Source organism: Cydia fagiglandana, chromosome 10 (assembly GCF_963556715.1).
Source record: "Cydia fagiglandana chromosome 10, ilCydFagi1.1, whole genome shotgun sequence".
NCBI classification, from domain to species: Eukaryota; Metazoa; Arthropoda; class Insecta; order Lepidoptera; family Tortricidae; genus Cydia; species Cydia fagiglandana.
This window is the reverse complement of record NC_085941.1, coordinates 10,649,242-10,672,952: the sequence shown is the minus strand read 5'-3', so window position 1 is coordinate 10,672,952 and position 23,711 is coordinate 10,649,242.

The following is a 23,711-nucleotide window of genomic DNA, read 5'->3' as shown; positions in this document are numbered from 1 at the left end:
ATATTGTCTTACATAAAATCTGGGGAAAATCAATGAATACCTAACTATTAAGTGTAAATTTTCATATATTTCCACCATATATTACAATTTTCATATTGAAACTATTTATGTTATAATTATTTTCTATCAGTAGCGGATTTGAGGGAGAGTCCCTAAGAGGCTCAAAACTTCATCAAAACATCTGAGTCCCTCCATGAAAAACCTTCCCCCAATATATTCAAGCCCCTAAACCAAAATCCTGGATCCGCCATTGTTTTCTGTTAAGGTGGCCACTGACGAGCCTTCCAACAGTCCAAATAGCGTGGCTGCAATCCAAAATCGGTCCGTGAATGTCAAAAACGTACAATGTTTAATATTAGGATGCCGTCCATTTGGATGAATCCTTTGTAACGGAATTTTGGAAGGCTCGTCAGTAGCCTGCTTTATGGATATAATAATTCATAAACACATCAAAAATCTCGCCATCGATTAGCTATTCTTACTCCCCACCATTCCCCACCGGCTAAATATTCAATTCAATTTTAGAACAATCTTCGCCGCTCTCAGAAAAGGAAAACAAAAATTAAACTCGTATCGATCAATCAGCGCGAAATCTGACGTGAGGTGATTGAGAGCCGCGCTTCAATAAGTCGGGCAAAAAAACGTCTGCCCCCGCGGTACCGCCGAGCGCACAAGTACAATGGATATTTAAATTTAAACCTAATTCAATACTAGTCTAATCCATCATATTAAAGTTTTGTTTTGGTAATGGCAAACACATATTATAGACCACAGAACATAGGTATTAGTAATTTTTTATCCTTTGTAGCCGGCTAGCTGGTACGGTAAAAGAAAACCAGGTTCTTTACAGTAAAAATATAATATGAAAATATGTACAATAAAATAAACCAATTTCTGTCAGTACTTGAATCTAACCAATAAAATATCGTCACTGGCCTTAACGTTCTTGAATCCCATTCTTTGTCGAACCGTACGATCAACTTTATTAGGCCGCGGTTGCGAGAGTCAGCTTTGGCAACGCAGGCTCAGCGAGGTCAGTGGGTAGAGGAAAGCTTCAGCAGCAAACGTCCAAATAATAAGCAGCAATAGTAATAAGTAGAGCTCTTCAATTTAAAGATAGAAGGAAGGGCTGGAACAATCGTACGTTCTTTAGACTTGTAGTCGAAACCTAACCCAAGCCTTATTCCGTTACAAGAACCAGTGACGTGCATTACGTACAAATAAGACTTGGATTAGGTTTAATTTCAACATAAACCTAAACTTAATGCTATATATACAATTATACAAACTTTACCTGCATTAGTGGCAGCCCTAGTATTAAACTTTATCACTAATTATAACCATACAGTCGCATTAAAATAATAATTACATAATTGCTATATCCAACAACATTTCCAAAGGAAAAATTTATGAATAAAAAACAAAAGACGGGGGAAACCCTTAGTTTTTTTTATTTACACCCGGCCAGTGCGCGCGGTGAGTGTACATGCAGGTTTGCCATGTACACTCCGTATTCTATTCGATTACCCGGCTATAAAAATATGAATACGTTTATTACAAATAAAACTATCTGAACAACTGTTTCATGACCTCTGCCAAGTTCAGCAAATTAGACAATTATTTTTATTCTAACACAGAATTTTAAAATTACACAAAAACTTGTAGGATAAATAATTATGGATCATGCTGAGAATTGAAGACCCTAAGAATACCACTCATGAACTCTTACTAACTTATCACAAAAATTCTAAAGTTTAATTTATACGAACAGAGTAACTAATATATTAGATATTTTTAACCAGCAGAATAATTATTACTTAGATAAGATTGACGTAGGTACCTAATGTTTTATGAGATCGCTGAGAAAATTCAAACATTAAGATTAGCTGCGTTTTATATGTCTCTATAATTCCAAGGACCTTTTTCTCCACAGGTTTTTAATTAAGGTTTCATTACATTTTGTTTTATCTGAAAACTTTCCGTAATATTAGATAAATACCACTTAAGATTTTAGGTAATTCTTGTGCAAAAAACTAAAGATTTTTCTCTCGATTGTGCCACTTTGGTAATTTGTCAAAGGCGATCAATCCTAAAATTAATAACGCCTTGAAAAGCGTTTTAAGCGAGGGACCGCTATTTTATTTGAAAAAGTCAAATAACGTAAACGTACTGGTGCTCGACGCGGTCCCAGTACATGTCATCTTGAGACTTAAGTCATTGTCAATAGAGGTGACAGCAAGGTGTCATCTATTGGGCATTAACATGTCGAGCACTAGTACGTTTACCTTACGTTTAGGAGGAATTATAACAGGTGACAAAAGGAAGGCAAAGCTCGTGCTCTATCAGCATCTGTGTGAAATTAACTGGCAGCTAACCTCTGCTAGTCAGGCCCTATATTCTCGTCGCTACTCGTAAGTGCTTGCCGCGCAACCAGTACAGTGAAATGTGGATAAGTGGGACCTTGAGGGGAAGGGGGGTCTCAGTTAGCCAGGTAAAAATAAAAATCTGTCTCACTTACAGAGGGTTCCATTACTAGAGGTGAGAATAGAGGTTATTTCAGTTATAGAGGTGGTTAATAATTTAAGTTATTTTGTGAACATGTACGAGCCCGTCCTTCTCCTTCAGAACATTGACATTTTATTAAGTCTGTTTAATTTTTTTTCAACTTTCAAGAAAGAAGCAAGTCTGGGTTGTATTCAGCAAGCCTTCTTAGGCTACAGTAACTTATTACGAGACGGGCGTGGCGTGGCGGTACGCAAATTACAAACATATGGAATAGATAAGGCAAGAGAAAATCAAACCAGGGAATACACGAAATGAAGATTATTATGGTTATAAAATTGGATAATAGATTGATATTTTCCAATTTAATTAGTACTTGTAGTAATTGAGATACTTTGTATCTTTAGGTACAAAACTACCTAGATCTGTCACTGAACGACTTGACTTTAACCTACATTATTTGATCATGTAATGTTTTCATCTAACTACAACTGGCCATTTGAGGGTAGATTTTGTTTACTCTTTTTTAAATACCTAAAGATACCGACTATAACTAATTAATACGATGGAGCCCAAATTACTCTGGCTACATTTGGGCGAGTGTTTAGTGAACTGTCAGGAATATGTAAAGCTTTGGTGACGGTAACCTCCCGACTCGCTGTTAAGGTTACCAAATATTGCTATGCAAATTTTATATTCTTTTGGGAATATATAAAACCGCGATTGTGTTTTAAAATAAAATTATGATATGAACATAACTTGAACGTTGCAATCTTTCATAGCAGAAGTTAAGATAATTTAGCTTTAGCACTTTGTGTATTTATAAGTCATATAATTTCATGTAACTTTTCCTGACTGTTAGGCAATTTTCTTAAAAAGTGTGCTAATCATCTGCAGTTAGTATTTTTGATGTCGTGTGTATATTTTTGTTCAATCTAAGGTATTTGTAATATTATACCGGGTGCGGCCTGTAACATGAGCAAATAATTAAAACATAGATTGTACTCATCAAACGGTGACACTTTTGTTCAACAACTTTTAAAAATTATGAAGTATTTAGACTCCCTACTTTCATACAAAATAAATATTATCTTCAATGGACGCCATCGCCACGCCATATCATTGTGATTGACATTGCTTGTCACGCCTTAAACATAACAGAATTCGCAATACATTGCGTCTCAGAATAAACTTTAAAGTGTATTAAAAATCAAACCACAAGTTATTTTTAAAAGTCGCTGAGCAAATGTTGGTCAATATGAGGAGTACAGCCTACAGTTTAATTTTTTGCTCATATTTACAGGCCACACCCGGTAGATGACGATAATTACATTACTGTACAATGTGTAATTAAAAATGTAATGTAGTTGCACACAAACGGAATATTAATAAAAAATACCCATGGTCCATGTAGGTACGTATTATATTATGATGTTCCTAACTTATAAAACTTATAGAGGTAGATATATTTACTCGTGTCATCACAAAATGTTCGTAGCAGACACGATATGCTAATCGTAATGTCACTGTTCTAAAATTTAAACTTTCGCATGCCGTGTACACGTTTACATTGTTACGTGGATCTTAATTGAACTAGCAAAATGTCCGCACAAAAAGTTTTTCATCATGCAACCTGACCTTGTGTTCCCGTCAACAGGAGACCTTTTGACTACCTAGCCAGTATAGTGCAATGCAGTGCTCTAGCTTCATACAGTCAGCGGCAGATGGTAAACGAGAACAAGTAAGTTTAGCTACTCTACAAATTTTCCTTGCATTTATCCCGTCAAGAGATGATGGCAGTTGGAGGATCCGAAAGAATACCGAAATAGAATATCTGATAGCCGAACCGAATATAAGTGATGAGACCAAAGCGCATCGTCTCCGCTGGCTTCATCATCATCATCATATCAGCCCTTTATCGCCCACTGCCCACGGCCTCTCTTCTAGTACGCCACTTGTCCCGGTCCTGAGCTAATCTCATCCAGCAGTGACCCGCAATTTTCCGGATGTCGTCCACCCAACGAGCCAACGGACGCCAGGCGCAACACCGCTGGCTTAGCCACCTCGAAAGGATGGGTGAAGACCGGGCAGGCAAAAGGGCCTATACTTGGGTCGACCAACTAGATGCCGTCCTGTTAGTCAACCTACATACCGTTGGGAGAGTGGAGGCAGATCTCCGTGAGCTCGGCGTCGGCGAAAGCTGGCGGGATACCGCTCTGGACCAATCAAAGTGGCGTGCTCTGTGTTGGAGGCCAAGGCTCGTTTTGGGTCATCGTGCCAACCAAGCCTAAGTTTACTCATATCCCTTACTCTGTGATAGCACTCATATCCCTTACCCAGCGTGTATTAAAAAAATCTTTACTAACTTCACTTCAAAACAGGTTTTGTGTGTAGGCATAGCACAATGCTTTCAGACTGGAAAGTTCGATAATGACATTTACTCGTAAGGCAGAAAACTGAAAAGGTCAGAGCACGCCTGCTTGTTGTGGAAATCCTTCTTGAGGTGGGGAGTGGACGTTTTTTGAATAATATTATACTTACTTACTCCGTTGGCTCAGCGACCCAAAATGAGACTTTGCCTCCGACATAACACAGCGCCACTTTTCTCGATCCTGTGCGACCTCTCTCTCTCTCTCTCTCTCTCTCTCTCTCTCTCTCTGTGTGTGTGTGTGTGTGTGTGTGTGTGTGTGTGTGTGTATAATATTGGCATTTCTAAAACGAATACTCTGTAAGCGACTGTTATAGCCAGGGTGAACTAAAAGTTAATCAACTTAGTTCATCGTGGTTTATAAAATGTGGTTAACGAACTAGCGACCCCGTGGGCGGTCACTAACTCGCATATTTACTATTACTGAGCTATTTAGCTCAGTAATAGTAAATATCTACTATAAAATATTAAAAGGTACGTGGTTTTATAGGTACAGATTGTGGTATGTAATATGGACGAACTTAAAGCAAAATAAAATATGAATAAGTAACAATAAATCATTTTAGTTTAGAAATACCCAATAGGGTATAATTAATAAATTATGAAAACCATATATCAAGAAGGTTATCAAAACTATGGCATTAATTAGTAACTAGTTTGTTCCTTTTACACCTGAGGTTTCAGGCTAACGTAATGTAGGTACCTAAGGCTTAGAAATAACGTTCGTAGCGTTCATTTATCAACCTTTAGCGAAATAAGACACATCTATCTTCGGCAAGAAAAGGTAATTGTACATTAATTTATAGTTAGAAAGAACAATGTAATTCTACTATATAGTCTGTTATTACTTTATAGTTCAAACAAACAGACTACGGTAATATCATACGCAATGTCACAAACAATTAATACCTAAATAACAGGAGGTTTGGCTTGTAGCAAGCTATGAATAACATCGCTAGTCTCCAGCGAGAATGTAGCGGAAATCAGTTTGTCTTGCTAACTAACTAAATCCTAATTGATGGAGCACCTGGAGGACAATTCAGATTTAACCATGTGTTAAAGTTTCGCCACGACTAGTGTTTTGATACGACTTACTATACTTTAAGGAGTAAGGTAAACGTACTAGTGCTCGACATGCTAATGCCCAATATATGACACTCTTGCTGTCACCTCTATTGACAATGACTTAAGTTTCAAGATGACGACATGTACTAGGACCACGTCGAGCACCAGTACGTTTACCTTACAGCTTAAAGCTGATTTTTTTTGCTCGTGTTACAGGCCATACCCGGTATTATATTCAATAGTCTGTGCGAATTTGACATTACGTAAAAAAAGTTATTTTTTTCAATCTAATATCTTGTTCCCTTGTTATAAGTACGTATATTATAACCAAATAGGTACCTAACCTAACCCATGTTATCATAAGTCTTATAGGGTCCATAATACCCATATAAGTTTGAACAAAAGGATGATGTATTATTAAAGTCAATTAATCCTTAGAAAACCCTCATCAGCATAATAATAAAGGTGTAATGATTAATGTATATTTAATCAAGCGGAGTGCAGACACAATGAGGTGAACTAGTGATATCACCTGACGGGCCTGCTGGGAAATCAGCGACATGCGAGCGAGCCTAATTCAACAAGCCTAAAGCTAGCTGGCGACATACGGAGTAGAGATTTTAGCTTAAACGTTCACGCACATCCCAGCGGTTGTCATATGTTTTCACCACACTCGTAAAGGCTCTCTTAAAACTGTAGGGCTAAGATGGTCGGCTCTTTTTCATTTGTTACCATGCCTGTCACGTTCTAACACACACGTAAGGGCGAAAGTGATGCATGGCATGACAGGTGATATAAATGCGACCGAGGCGTAGTACGGTCGCGTTTTTATCGCTTGTCACCATGCCTGTCACGTTCTAACAAGTATGTAAATGCGAAAGGGAGGAGCATAGTGATAGTCGATAAAAATGGAACCGTGCTGTGCCTGCAGGATAACGCTTCGGACTTGTTTGTAGGGAAAAACTGCGATCTGCGTGATCTCGTGCACTTATTACTAATATAAAATAATATTTGCACCGCCGAAAAAAGTTGCTAAATGAATGTTAATCTAACTTTTTTCTGCAATAATCAAAGTCAAAGTGTAGATTTATAGGGATATGATTTGTACTCAGTTTCAAAAGTGGCAGTTGTTGGTTCCCTAGCTGCCCGTGTGTTTTCAATTCAAATACTCCCTATGCTGCTCTAAGCGCGTGTACGGCGCAACAAAAGATTCTCTAAAGACCTTTTGTATGGCACTCAATTCTCGATTTCAAGTATATTAGGTACCTAAGAATATAAGCTACATTTAAAATAAATTGTTAATTTAAGAAGGAAAGAATAATCCCAGAACATAAACATTTAATGTAATTCAAACTCTTCAAATCGCTATACATTTTCAAACCTTAAGTTATCGTCATACTATCGTTTAGCATGTGTCGTTTGTCAGCGAAGCATAGGCAGACAGAATCATATAGATTTTTTCTTATGGTGGTTTTGTTCTGGTAATAATACTAGCAGTATAATAACCATAATAAAAAGAGGACTGAGTATAGTTTTTTTTTATTCTACTGTTACTAACAAACTTGTTTGCCACGCTATAAGGGTTTTAAATTTCTAGTAATTTTGTCACTCTAGATGGAATTTAGCAATATAAATTCAATTTTTTTTTAATTAACTATCTCTTTTACTTTTTTACACAGAATCAGGTCTGAGTGAAAAATAATAAATTTAATTAAAATGGTGAACATGCAATTTTATATATAATTCAATTATCTTGTTTGCTTTTTTAAACGTTAATATGATGATTACAAAAGGCCATCACAATACGTAGGTACGTCGTCCTTGTTAATCTAGATGAGGCAAGATCCGAAATACGCGTTCCAAATTAACTAGACTGTGAAAGTCGAAATGCTTCCAATTCGTTATTGCAAACACGACTTTGTAACAATACCTATATTAATTAGAACAACTCCGAATTCGAGCGCCGAATGACGACAACAGACGAATTTTAATACGAAGTAATTAAATTCTTTCTTTAGATAGGTAAGAAAAGTTGTGTCTTATCTTTGAGATTTATGAGAGCTATTTAGATAACAAATAAAAGAGATTGTTTAGACGAATCGCTTTTAAAAGAAGTAAGTGCTCCAGAAGCCTTATTTTTTCCACTGGAGAGTGAAATCTAAATCGGTTTATTGTAAAATCTTATGAAACTTAGGAGAAAACAAAAACAAGATTTATTTACTTTGAGTAAAATTAACCAGCCGGATAACGAATGTTAAATAGTTCGGATTTAGATTTCACCCCACCAGAAAATTGCACCCTCTTACAATCAATTAGATTTTAGTAGAAAATCGAATCCTTGTTGTAATTTTTGTTACAAATTGAAATTGGCAAATATTGTGATTTGCCAAATAATGAAACTAAAAATTAGTTCGGATCACTTTAATTTTAGAGTTGATTTGACAATTACCTATTTTATAGCATTTAAAATAAATAAAAAATCCTCAAACACATACCTATAGATCTTATTGAAAAAACATGGTGCTCTTATCTTGTCTTAGCCCATCCTACCGCTCCCAAAAAAATCTTAGGCAATAAGATTGTAAGTAGTAGCAGTTCTTAAGCAAAACCTTATCTCTCCAATATCATAACTATCTCTAAGATAGATAAGGTACCAACAAGGCCGTTGAATATTTAAACAGTGTATCATCTTTCGAATGCTTTTAGAAAAATTTGCCCCGCGAGGTGCGGTGTCGCTTACTCCACTAGAGAATAACGAAAATTGTAGAGGTACTGCAAGCTCTTAGACTTTGTAGAAAAACATTAGTATAATGTGATTAATGTGAAAACTGTTTGGCGAATAAGTTTAGCTAAGTAAATAGGCATCTTTATTCGATTGGCGTGTTTTTAAAGCTACGCAGAAAAAATACCTACATATTAAATATTTATAAAATAATCGAATTTGCAAATTGCATCGCATGGTAGTTAGCCCGTGTACCTGCCGCGTTTTTTTTTTCAATTTATAACCTCAAATGTAGTGGTAATTCCTCGAAAATTAAATCTGACTATAACTATGCACTGAATTACGAGTATAGTATTAGTGTCGTTTACGTATTATTATTGTACCGCAATATCAGATATCATAGGAACCCTAGCATTTTGGAAGAAAAAGTTGATTACCACTACTTTTGAGTTTACAAAAATTCGAATTTAAAAAATAATAATTGGCTGTGAATAATACCGTATTCACAACAAAATATTTTACCATTTTTGAGATTTGGAAGTAAAGTAATTGACCAAATAACGCTATAATAAAGAAACTGCTTTTAATGATTACCTACGTAGGTGTACGCCAGGTGGGCGCAAAACTTTTATATAGAAATTGAACCGAAACATTACACGTCGAGCAATTTATTACACAAATATCTTGTCTAACAACTTCTCAACCTCACAATAAGCCTACTTACTAAGCCTCACATTGCGTCGGGTCGGCCAACTCAGGCTAACTTTCGCCGCTGGCAGCATAATTATTTTGCTGGCAAATCAAAGTGAGGCAGCGAATTTAACCAAGAATCCCTATTAAAGTAGGGCTGCGGTCCCTGTGACAAGCGGCCACATAATAAACTGGTATTACTCGCCCAGTTTACGGAGACCTTTGTAATATCTGCTGAACTAAGTAAGAAATTAGTTATTCACATAGGAATTAAATATAGTTAACTGGTCATGTAAACAGTCGAACCTGGGAACAAGGATTTAGATTGAATAGGAATGCACTAAATCTTGAAATGCTACTTCTCCGGGTTACACTGTAAATTATAATTAAACAGCTAGATGATAAAACTCGCCTTTAATATTTGTTTGAAAGAATTATAAAAAAAAAATATGTTTAGGAATATTTATGTGTGTACTTATACTTACTATGGGATAAATACGAAAACAATTTTTGCTACTTAACGGTTTAAGAGCTTTGATGTGTACTTATATTAAATTTGGTGACGACATCTAAAGAAAAGGAACGTTTATATAGTTACTGTTTATCTACGCACGTAGGTATGACAGACTTAATTATATATAATGCTTCTTCACACAACGCGACCTTTTAAAAGAAAACCTATAGGGAGGCTATTCCTTTCAGTCCTTCAAATAATGCAAACCTTTACTTATAGTAGCCAGCGTCGTCTATGTATTAAAACAAAAAAGAGAATTGTGACTGCTTATATGTAAGAATTGATCCAATCGGGCCGTATGAGTCAGATACAGTCAGAGCCACCATTTTATTGTATATGATATATATATATAGATATACATATCCATTTTCACTTCCATTTCGATTCATGCCAGCTCTTTTGAATCGACCTGTACTCTAACCCTAGACTAATTGCACTAACACACTACATTTTGATACTGAGAAAAAAATTGTTATTCAGTGTTTTCAGAATCAAAATCAAGAAACGTAGGATGTAAATTGCTATATACATTACTCTTGGGTGTAGCTATAATAAAGAAGGCCCTATTTGTGTTCGTTATCCTAGTCAGACAAAGCTAGAAGCAACAGACGGCGGCCATTAGGGGTGGACAAGCCGGGCTTAATTATTCATCTAATGCTCGGAGATAAGTCGTCGACGGGCCTTAATGAGTACATTTTAATGTGGACAACTGGACATGTTAGCCAATATTTAGATTTTGAGAACTTGAACTTCTCACTTCAGGCCTACAATTCAGGCGAACGATTGAAGGCGATCTAGGTAGGAGGTTTTAATCTAACTTTAATCAATAGGTACTGCCCGATTCGAACTTATGTCAATTAATAGATCTAGAAACGATAGATGTGTCAGTGTCAAAAGTGACGTTTTTGTTTGAAGAAACGTCACATTTGACACTGACATATGTAATCCATTTCGTTTCTAGATCTATTAACTGACGTATCTTAAAGTTCGATTCGAGCCGGTAATTATTACAATCTTTACCTACAGTGAGCTGTAAAAGTGAATACCCTCGTTCTGAATAGAATTCATTCACACAATTTGTATGCACTTTTGCATTTTGCTGCTTGGTGTAACTTCCTTTCTGTTTAGAAATGGCATTATACAAATACCTATACATATACAAACATGAAGGTACTTTATAATAGAGATTATCCTGACATGACATAAATATTTAGGTACACATTTTTGTCTAGGCTGTTTGGAAAGTCACTATTCCCAGGTCCAATAGCCACTTGTTAGGCTTAACGTAGGTAAGTACAAAAAATATTGACAAAGGGAGGAACCGAGAAACAAAAGTAACTTCTTTAAATTCATTTCATTACATAAAACGAATAATTCCAGTTAACACATTGAACGTAATGACATAGTTCAGGGTACATTGGTTTGCAAACCCTTTTAGGGTCCATGGGACCTAATTACTAAGACCATTCGTCGACCACAGCCGTTTCAGCTGACCGCGGGTTAAATGGACTACTTAGGGGCCACATTTCATTTATCAACAACTCACTCTGATTAATTTAGAAAGTAGTATAGTTATGTATGCGCTACTGTCCGGAATTAAGTTCCTTATTAAACTTTGATAAAAAAAACCTGGCGTTTTTAACAGTGCAAAATGAGCCCAAAACCTTTTTTTTATTAGTTACGAACATTAGAGAATTAAGTTTAAAAATGTGTGGGTGGTTTTGTTGTTGAATATAATTTTAATTTGGCGTAATGGGATCTGACTCGTTTAAAACCATAATGTTTAAAATTGCTAAAATAAGCTAAATATTTAACTGGGGAATAAGTTCGCAAATAGAACATAGTTATTTTGCGACTATCTCCATTCCTCCGTCTAAGAAATTCTATTACATGTTAATATAATGTTTGCACGGAATTTTATGCGTGGGACTAAATGTACCGTTTCTGGAACGGTATTTGTTTTAAAGTGTAGTAATCTTAATGTGTACTAGTAGTCACATAATGAATAAGCGCGGACGAACCTCTAGTGTCAAATTAAGAACATATTTTTAAACTAATCGCCGTTTCATTCCCAACACTTGACATCGCTCGGTACGCGCCACGGAAAAAAGCTTTAAAAACTCATTAAACGGAATGAACATTTTATCTAGACCTAATAATTGGATCGGCTTATCGTTGTCCTGTTTGCCTTGTTAATAGGCAACGTATACTAGGATTGTCAATTAAATCAGCACAAAGCTCTTTAATCCGGGTCGGGTGGTGGACACAATTATTCATCAGAAACATAAAGCCGGATAATCCGGCCATATTGACCGGTTGTGTGTCTACTGCGGACATATACGGGTGTTCCAGTTGCCCCCATTGGTTGCATGAGCCCGAGTGTGTCTAGTTCTTGAGAAAATCAGTAACATGTGACCTTGGGATAAATCAAGTGTAATTAAGCTCATATTAAATAAACTTTTTTTATCTTAACAGCCCAAGTCGAAACAGCATATAATACATCATCTGTGCGTAGGTAATCGGGGATCCCAATTAAGACATTCACTGCCAGCGACCCGCTAGGCGGGTTCTCTGTTCATAGCCGCTTTTAGCTACATACGGTGTTTCCCGTGTTATCGGCTAAGCTTGTAGCGCGTAGCTCGCGCTGGCAGTAAATGTGTTAACAAAGCTACTATAAGCTCGTAGCCCTCGTAGGCGCATAGAAATGATGTCAAAAGTGTCTGAATACAATGATATGTAAATATAAATTACCGTACTACACCAGTACGGATATGATGGTCGTTCTTGTCTACGTGACAGCGTGATAAAACGGTGTCCGTCACTTTCTATCCCACGGTGTTAAAAGTGACAGTTATTTAATTTATCACGTGGATAAAGAGGATAAAGCCATTCATAATACGCCGGCAGAAGGTGGTAATCGCCTCGCCTTTTTAGAAGTTATGAATGTAGGTGCGACTGGTGCGAGCTAATTGGCACGTGAGCGTTGTAAGCGAAAATCGTATTGTTAAATACTTGCATTTCAAGCATTTTCCTTTTTAATTAAAACCAAAATATTACTTTGCTAATCCGTGAAAAGAATGCCTAAATCGATTTACTATTTTATTTATTCTTGTCGCTTGATTTATACAAAACTATGAATACGATTTTTCACCCAAAATCGTATGTGAAAATTATTTATACATAGTTCGTATGAGCCCTTGACTCGCTCGTTCTGGTAAACGTTTGGAATACCTAAGATATCTGTTTAGGTATTCGCGTGTTTTCCTTTCAATAATGGTAATGAAAATGACCTAAGGACGCTTATCATTTCAAATCTGTCAATCATCAGATTAATTAAAATATATTAAGGGATCAAATGTTCAGGAATTTATGGATTAACGGATTTCAAGTGTTTATGGTGAAGATTACTAGTTTCCTCATATGCCATGCAATAAAATATTAAAAAATCCTAATTATTATTTTGCAATACTAGGAATTTATCCCTGGCTATGATCCGTATTAAGTACCTTATAATTTCCCTGGAAGCTTTTCGTTCAGTGTTAAAATTAGTTCTATTTATTTGTTCCACAAGCGTTAAATTATCACGTAAATACAACCCATTCATTTCGTTTATAATCGTGAGTTATTTTTATTTATGGTCAAACGGGGTAAATGCGTCACTTTAGGTAAATGCGTCTTTTAAAGATTTCTTTTAAACGATTTTTTTTTTCTTTTTTGATGGCCGAATGGCACAGGCACCTGCCGGGATAGCAGAGGACGCTGGTTCGATTCCAGCCTGAGGCACTCCAGTGCCTCCAGGCCTTGGTCACTTTTTCTTACTTTACGACATTTATTTCAGTTTATTGCAATCCTCTCTGTTCGAAACGAGGTCACTGAGTTTTTAATGCCGCCGGCTATAATAGTTAGACGGTTATAATATGTTGCGTTTAGAAGATATCTTCAAAAGACGCATTTACCACAAGAGACGCATTTAAGTATGTATATTCCTATACATTTACCTAACTCCAGCGTGTTTATAACACCTACTTACTTACATACACATACAATATACATATTTCGCACATTTGTTTAGCAGACGCTTCCAAGCTCCAAATTCCGTTACTTACTAAATTGTATCCACGCTTGTTTCGACTAGGGGATGATCCGCGTTATATCACCCGACCTCCACATATATTCGTGGCATACGCTCGAGATACAGATCACTTATACAAGATGGAGCATTACAAATTGCAGTCACTACCGTTACTATTAAGGTACCAACTGCCGCTCTAATACTAATCGGAGTAGTCGTTCATTTTAAATAGTTAGAGTCCGTATAAGCTAACTATGCACCGATCTGAATACAACAAAATGTGGGAGTGTCATAGATATAAACTATGGATGAGCGCATGCATACGAATTGCCCGTTGCGATCTTCATGTCAGCAAAAAAGCGCCATCTGTTACACACTGCGTACAACTACGTGAACTCGACTCTCGCGATAACTTTGTACGGGCGTACAAGGCTTGTTAAGTTTATTCGCGGTTTATATCAGAAGAGCGTTTATATCAAAATTATTTGTTGTATTTGTTGGCGTTGTTTGATATCCGTGTCGCCGACACTGACGCTCCTTCTTACCTCTCACGACCCGTGACATCTGTACTAAAATCAGCTGAAGACGAAAACCAGAGAAAATATTCCACGGCCTGTGAAATGCGACATGCAACTTTCACACCACTTGTAACATCTGTTGACAGCGTCTATGCACCCCAAATGTCCTCCGTTATAAAACATATGGCAGAAACCATATATCAACGTTGGAACCGTTCTCTAAGTACCATACTGAGCTGACTGAGATGCAGGATCAGTAACGCCGTTATACGTGCCACCTGCATGTGCATCCGAGGCACACGCCACCGGTTTAAGTCCCCCGCCAGGTGGCTTTAGTTCGACGACGGTGCCGCCCTTCCACACATCGACTGAAACCAATTTTCTACCCTACCTACATATGTCTTAACCTAACCCTTTGCCTATGTATTACTTATGATTCTCGTAATAAATGCTTTAGTTAACATATGTATTGTATTAAAATGGGCGAACTTATCCTTATAAGTTTCCGTTCTTCTACGTTATTTCGTGATGTCATTATCGTCTCAGGCGGCAATGCAATATTTTAAACATTCGCGCCGTGCGGTGTGCCGCCCTGTGTAAGCCGGCTCTGTCAAGGTCGACAAGTTGGGGGAGCTACTAGCTACAGCAGTACAGTTTGATAAGTACCTCCCGAGCTTTCGCGAGTAAAATGGGGCGAACAACTATTTCTGTTAGTTTCTTGCTTGCAAAACGGGTAGAGTAAAAAAGAAGGAAACAGCAATACAAACTAACTAACTATTTTGGCTCAGTGATCCAAAGAGAATCTTGGCCTCCGAAATGAGAGCGTGCCACCTGTCCACAAACATGATGCAAAAATATAAGTAGGTAATGGAAAGTATTAAATACAGCGATGTGAATTAATCGGTGTTTGAAAATGCGCGCTTTGTTTCTAGCGCTCACCTGTTAATTTTTTTTGAGTTTTACCTACAGTTAATTAAAAACTTATAGGTACCTGACAAGAATTAATATACTAGGTACCTAAGTCAACGAATAAAACAATAACAAATACTTGATCTTGTTATTTTGAATGTTTTTAATAATTATGTAAAAGAAACGGGAACAAACTCTGTAAGACAGACAATAGGTACTTTAATTTCGGTAATTATATCCGGTAGGTAATCAACTAATCATGTTTAAGTAAATTTACCTATACAAATCACGCAGTATGCATTTCTACTTCATAATAACTTCCAAAGAGAAATGACGTCCTTACAAGGTTAATGCATTAGCGCTATGACGTACGAGCGAACATCAGTTGCTCGTGAGAATGAAATAAAATTATCGTTTAAAATTGGTTTTAAGCAATAAATAAACACAATTGGAAATTACTTACCGATGATATGAGATCCCATTTTTTTTCTTATACTTCCTATAATGGTTTTTGCACCCTTTTACAACGCAATAAGGCATTTTTGTGTTATGCTGCATGACAACTTTCTACTGCGCAATTCGCCACACGACTGAGCGCCGGGGTGTGATAAATGCAAATATCACACCCATGTAGCGGCCCCCTTTTTAGTGCTCGTTAGCCGCGTCCTTACGAAGTAATATATATGTCCATGGGGAGTGTCATATACATAGCTTGAAAGCTTGTATAGCTTCATAGAAATTCGACATTTATGATGATACTCACACACTTTCTGCAGTTAACTTGTTTGGTCCGACACTACCTCTACCTTCGTTTACGATGTACCTACTAACGGAAGAATTTATATGAAAGATTCAGACTTTGTGAGATGGTTTTTCTTTTATAATGGTTTAAAAAAATATTAAAAGTACACTTGCTAGAGTGCCTATAACTGACAGTATGTCTTGGAGTTCAAATACATATAAGAAAGCCTAAGTGTATTAATGCAGTATTGTGGTAATGCCTAAGGATATAGCGGTTCGCGGAGTATTGTACATATTACTACTTGAAAAATTCTTCATCTCTCTCTTCAGTCGTTCCCTCATTCCTGAGGATCTATTCAGTCGTTCATCTCTCTCTTCAGTCGTTCCCTCATTCGAGAGGAGGAGTCTCGTCTCGAGCCATTGTTGCCTTCACTAGGTACTTGATAGAATTTGCTCGAGAAAGTGGCTACTCTAACTTGCTCAGCCTAAATTCGGTCTAAATTCTTCATAATGCGGAGTATATTGGAGGCAGTCTACGATTGAAGTAGAACACACGCGACCTACGTATCCAGTACGTGACTAGACTGGGAAGAAATTCGATTGCTCGCGCGGTTGGTCTAGGTGATCATCTCGAATCAATTTGAGATTAAATCTAAATTTCATATGAATCGCACACCATGTTCCCGTCAAATTTATTAGTAGGGGGGCGAGGGGGGAGCGGTTGTTATGTAAATTTTGCCCCTTAGAACTTGGGAAGAAATGATTATATTTTTATAAAATATCTTGGCGAATATGCATGTACAAACTGTGTGTAAAATTTTGGAATATACTTTTTCTAGAAAATGGACGGCAAGGTTGACATTTCTAGTTAAAAAAATTGGAGGCGAACTGCATAGTTTATTATAGTCAAACATTCAAAAGTTAAAAACATGCGTTCTCGATTTTTGCGACAGCAACTTTTAAAGTTAAAACGCCCTTACTAAATACGCTTAGGTATTATTCAGCCAAATATGCAAATCAACCACGACTTTTTTATCTGTGTTTGAAATAGCTAAGTGTTTACAGGCAGTAAACTACACTTGCAATTAAAAAAAATGGCGGATAATCTAAATCTTAAACAAAGGGATACACTGAGTCTCCTCCATATTTTCCTTAGGATCTTAAAGAACAAAAATATCTTAACCGAGACTTAACCTTCGTGAATTTTAAGTAGTTAACGTGATTTGAAACCAAACTAATAGAAGTAGGAAAATAAATACAAATTTAGCAATTTAGTTCAAAACACAAATAGAAAAGTCTACCCAGCACTCTGCAATATTAGACGCCATAAATATTTTAACCAAGCACGGTCTATTCTGCAAAGTAAAAGTTCAAATTTTAACCCAGACACTTAATAAATGTACCCTTCTCAACTACGGGGCAGAACACATCAGTTGCACTGTCACTTGGTGCTATTCCTGGTTTCAGACGTTTCTGCAACTGAAAATATTTTTAAGCCCATTTGCTAGAAAGCCTTCCGTCTAACTTTTTTTTTGTTTGGTGACTTGTAGAATTTTTATAACGTTGATAGAAGATGACATATTTTATACATAATGGATAGTCTATAGGAAATAAAGGTACCTATAATTTAGCCCTTAATTTGACATAAAAAGGAAGTTGCCTCTTTGACGCTTAACAAAAAAAAAAACAAATTAAAGGAATGAAAACGTAACTAACTTTACGTAGGTAGGTAGGTTATGGTTTTCAGTTTCCACCATTCTGTAGTTATTTTTATAAGTAGGTACCTACCTACTCGAACTTTTGGTAAAGTAATAAATTGCAATTTTGTAATGAACTTTATTAAAATATTATTATTTTTAAACCTTACGAATTTAATCTACTTAGCTGGGGAAAAATATTTTACAATGAGGGTGAAAGCAGTAAAGTTGCTTCGTAAGCTTATTCAAAAAATTCGAATTTGTGGTTTAAAATAAAACAATAATAAAATTGGTTGCCCTTCCTTGTTCGTTCTAGGGCGCGGTTAAATATGTGCGAGTGAGACGCACCGATATCAAAATCAAGCTTTATCAAAATATATTAGTATTACATTTTAAGTTTCTGAATAACCGCTGCTTGCACTTGAAGGTAATCGGCTCTAGTTTATTGGCTCCTACGGCTCCGCGCTACAAAATCGTAGAAATACTTTAATTCTGTAGGTAAGGCTACTTAACACAGGTGTGGACGGTTCAATTTGTTGACAGAGGTGTTTTCTCAGTTTATATAAGTAGGTACTTCTTAGACGCTTCATCACTACACTTTATATAAAACAAAGTTTCCCGCCGCGTCTGTCTGTTTATGTGTTCGCAATAAACTCAAAAACTACTGAACGGATATTCATACGGTTTTCACCTATCAAGCCTGCTTCTTGAGGAAGGTTTAGGTGTATAATTTGTTAACCCGTGCGAAGCCGGGGCGTCTCGCTAGTGTTTTTATAACTACGGCTGTGTGGAACCACCCTTTATGAATCTGTACGAGTATGATGAAAAAATTATAGCTCGAAACAATTCATCAGTTTTATGCACGTGATCGTTTTAAATTACTATAGTACCTACATATGAAAACCACAGTCATCTAGATGAAATTAAATTGGCAATTTCGCACATCTCAAAAGTCTCAAAACACATCTCCATTTTGCAATGCTCTTAGATAACTCAATAAACTTATTAGTTCGGTTGTTCAATCCGTCGCAATTAATTCTCACCTCTGTCGTATTCCGTACAAAGATGACGGTTCCTGGCTTGAAAATCACGCTCACATGTGTCCTTTTGCGAGTGGTGAATAGAAGCAGAATTCAATCGAAATGCTCAGACGCGATTGAGACACTGTCACCTCTGCTCATATCGATCCGCTGGTTAGATACAAATTGTGCACTGGTATTATTTGTGTTTAGTGCGAGATTCAACCTCATATTTAACATAACAACATAACAAGATCCTTACAAAGTGACGAGCTATAGGTAATAATAAAGGAATTATATATACTTCTTTGTTTAACTAACTAATTTATATTGGGAAACCCACAGGGATCTAAACATGTGATGATTAGGTAATTACATCTTTCAAGCACCTACATTATACATCCAATATTCATATTTATACAGACAACCTACGGGATTCAGTAGATTTTTATAATAATTTTAGAGACTTTGCACATCTTATATCTACCGACAAGGCATTCCACAACCGAACAGTCTGGAAGTTAAAAGAGTTTAAAATTTTGTAGACGATGATGATTATGAAATCGTCCCCACTTTTTGTCACCGACGGCATCGCGAGCGAACAATTACTAAAATTGTTACGCGTGCCGACACAAAGTTATGGATTGTTTCTTAAAATGGTTGTTTGGCTTCTTCTTCTCAGCCTAATTCTAATTACAAAACCTCTTAGAATTTCAAACAAAAAATGAGTCTACCCACGCGCGAAAAATCTGTGTAATATTTTATCACAAACACGAGGCATTCACGTAGCGCGGCTTCCAGAGTTTTTGTTATTTCCTGAGGTCAAGAGTTGATGTTGTTGCGTATCACGTACCCAGCTGCACAGATGAGCCCATCCTTATCTCACTTTGCTCCAGAAGGGAGTACAAACAACCCAGATTTTTCTGCTCATACATCCTTTTTTGCTAGAAAGGCGTTATTGTCTGCATTTATCAACTCAACGCCCCTTCATAACACGACATGCAAGGAAACAATGTAGCTAAGATTATTCTCTAAAAAACATTGTAAGACCTGAGGAAGCAGTATCGCCGCAATTCCAGCAACGTTTCAAATTGGGAAAGATTTTTAGATACATAGGTTTACTCGGGTAATTCCGAATGTCGAAAACTGTCGGATAATTCCGAAATGAGACTTTTATTATCACGGAATTAAGGGTGATTTTCATCTGAATTTCGGAATTATCCGATATTCGGTATTACCCGAATACACCTTACATAGGTACATAGATATCTCGTATTAAGGTATCCACTACGATTACACGAAATAAAAGCTTGACGAAGTAAAAAAATGACAGAAATTTTTCCTCCAAACAGTTCGTACCTAACAAAATTAAAGTTACAGCAAGTTTCATTCCCGTCAATTCAATTAGGCCGATTCTGGTTAAACAATTTCTTAAGGTTTTGATGTTGTTTTGATATAAATTGCTCACGCTGACTGGTCCCCGCTCACGAGTAATTTTAATCAGCAAGGTAGGTAAGTATACCTACCTATGAATTATCCGCTCGTTTCATAAGCATTCTCGAAAATGAAGCCAGAGCCTACAAATTAAAAACGACATCCAGCATCATTATACCTGAGTAAAATGAAAAACACTTGATATTTTTATTCGGCTCTCAAGTTATTTTTTCTGACGGCGAAAATTAGGCAGTTCTTAAGTGCCACGGGCGCCCAAATGCAAATCCGATTTGAGTAATGAAATGGGACTAATTAAAAAATGGGCAAAAATGAGGAAACAGGTCTTCTTGAATTTTGACAGGGTTTAACCTGGGTTTAACTTGCTTTTAGGTAGACACATTGTATGAGTAATGTGAATACAGAGTAGGTAAATGAGATAAAAAACCGGACAAGTGCGAGTCGGACTCGCGCACGAAGGGTTCCGTACCATAATGCAAAAAAGAAACAAAAAAAAAGCAAAAAAAAAAGACGGTCACCCATCCAAGAACTGACCACTCCCGACGTTGCTTAACTTTGGTCAAAAATTACGTTTGTTGTATGGGAGCCTCATTTAAATCTTTATTTTATTCTGTTTTTAGTATTTGTTGTTATAGCGGCAACAGAAATACATCATCTGTGAAAATTTCAACTGTCTAGCTATCACGGTTCGTGAGATACAGCCTGGTGACAGACGGACGGACGGACGGACGGACAGCGAAGTCTTAGTAATAGGGTCCCGTTTTACCCTTTGGGTACGGAACCCTAAAAAGTGACTGTGAGTGAAGAATTTCCTACTCTATACTATGATAATATTTTGAATAATAACAGTCAATCTCAACGAATAGAATTCACGTAGGTGCTTAATGCTTATAGGTACATACAGACCATTTTATTTTATTATGATCGCCTACCCATTAATTCTTATCGTTAAAAGCCAATCTTTTCCGTCAAGGCTGAACAAAGATGGATTTACAAGGCATTTACGGACTCAAGGAACCCGTTGTATTCGAATAAATAGGAACCTCACGTGGGGCTGCGTGCGGCGACGTCGCGTGTAAATTCTGCCCTTTCAGCATACAGACATGCAAAATACCTGTAATAATGTCGACCGTGTAGTGCGTTCACTTGGGTTGGAGCGCTCAAACTTTCCTTGTAGGTACCTAATTGAGGGCGGGTAGCATCGGCATGTTAATCATTTAGGTACATTTTATACATCAGTAAGCGAAGACCGACGCAAAATTGACGCACTCGAAATGTGGTGCTGGCGGAGACTACTGCGTATTCCTTGGACTGCGTTTCGGACCAATGTTTCGATCTTGGAAGAACTCAAAGTGAAGGAGAGATTATCGTCGACTGTTCTTCAAATACGAATCTTCAAATACTTCGGGCACGTTACACGAAACCAAAACTCCATGGAACGTCTCGTTGTCCAGGGACGAGTTGAAGGCAAGCGGTCACGAGGTCGGTCACCTACGCGCTGGACAGACCTGATAAAATCTGCGACACAAACCACCATAGTCCAATGTTTCCGTAACGCCGAAGACCGTGGCAAATGGAGGCACATTGCGAGGGCTGCGTTATCCACAATAGATACGTCTCATCATACAACCACGACCACTCTGTCAAGAGTGAACGACTGAGGAGGAAGCGAAGTCTTCGAAGGGGGAGGCCTATGTTCAGCAGTGGACGTCTTGTGGCTGAGATGATGAAGCGAAGTCTTGAAATTTGGAGCAAACCGCGAGAATGTCCCTTAAAAACATATATTTTTAGGGTTCCGTCGTGGATTAACCACGACTGATGGACACGACATGAAATTTTCGTCATGTCCGTCTGTCTGTCCGTATGTTATCCAATTTACTCGATAACTATAGGCAAAGAGAATAAATAGTATAGAGGGCTATTACCAAAGTAAATTTTGTAGTCACGGTACATTTACTGTCATCTATCGACACACGATTAAAACTTAAAATAACATTGAAAATGTATAAATTAATCAAAATATGTTCACGGATAAATGATTTTTAATTTTTATTGTTCCATACTGACCCATGTTCTTTCACCGATATGTGTTAAAATTGTTAAATATCAAACGATGTCGTCAACGCCATCTAGTTGAGAATAGGCCAAAGGTAATGGCGCCATCTATTCGAGAATTACTTTTTCTTGATTTCCGAGGCACGTTTTTTCTTAGACTTTATTTATCTTATACGGAGTTATATATAGTTATCTCTGGTATAGCTAGTAATTTTATTAATTGACGAGTTATGGGGTCCCGGTTACCACTGGTAGGACCAGGTTCTGCTTTCAAACTCAAAACTTTGGTCAAGAATGCATGTGTGCTGTATCTTGTAGTGAACAATTAATACAAATACACAGTAAAACGATAAAAAACGTGGCCATTGCTTTAGTAATCATAAAAATACACGAGACTTGGTCACGCGACAGAAAAAGCGCCCCATTTTGTTACAAAAATGAAATAAAATTGTTTCATGAGGTAATGTAGGCAAGCCTAAGTAAGTTAAATAGTTTCAGCATATTTGTGTGCGTAATTAGCCTTCATAATCGTGTTAATACGAAACGGTTATATTTTACTCGCCCTAAAAATAAGTTAACACTTTGACCTTTATACATTTTAAACACGGACTTACGGAATATAATTAATAATTTTGTTAGTACCCACTTAATGTAGAAGTAATATTTTGAACTAGCTTCTGCCCGCAACTTCGTCGTGGGATGATGATGATGATTGATAAAAACTGTCCTGTCCTTCAAGGGTCTCAAACTACTTGTCTGATGTCGGTTTAAAATTCGCTGGCCCAATATTACAGGGTTCTATGTTTCACTTTTATCGAACTGAAATTTGAACATTGTCATAGTGACATTAAGTCGAATTTCGACTATCTTGAAAATGTAACATAGAACCCTGTAATATTATATTGGGCCAGCGAATTGTTGTAGGTTCGTTCTGAAAATATTTGGGATATCATCGATGTTTTATGAATAAGTTTTTGCCAACTATTTAATTTTTGGTTTTATCGCTGACTGTACTTTTCATTCCACAGGCAACTAATAGTCGTGAGATAATTCTAAAAACCCCATACACAATTAGGTTGCGTTGTTCTATCACAGAGTTCCATAGCCACCTCCTGTCTCCGTCATCAGATCAGCTCGATGGTATCATAATATTGCATCGTCACCCTAAATGTGGTATGCCAAATTTCAGCTCAATCTGAAACCAGGCAGTGGGTCAAATTTAACTTCCAAGATTTGATTACAGACGCACAGACAACGGGACATTAAACTAAAAAGCTTGTATTAAAATATGTGTGGAATGCGATGAGACAAGGTAACTAACAAATAA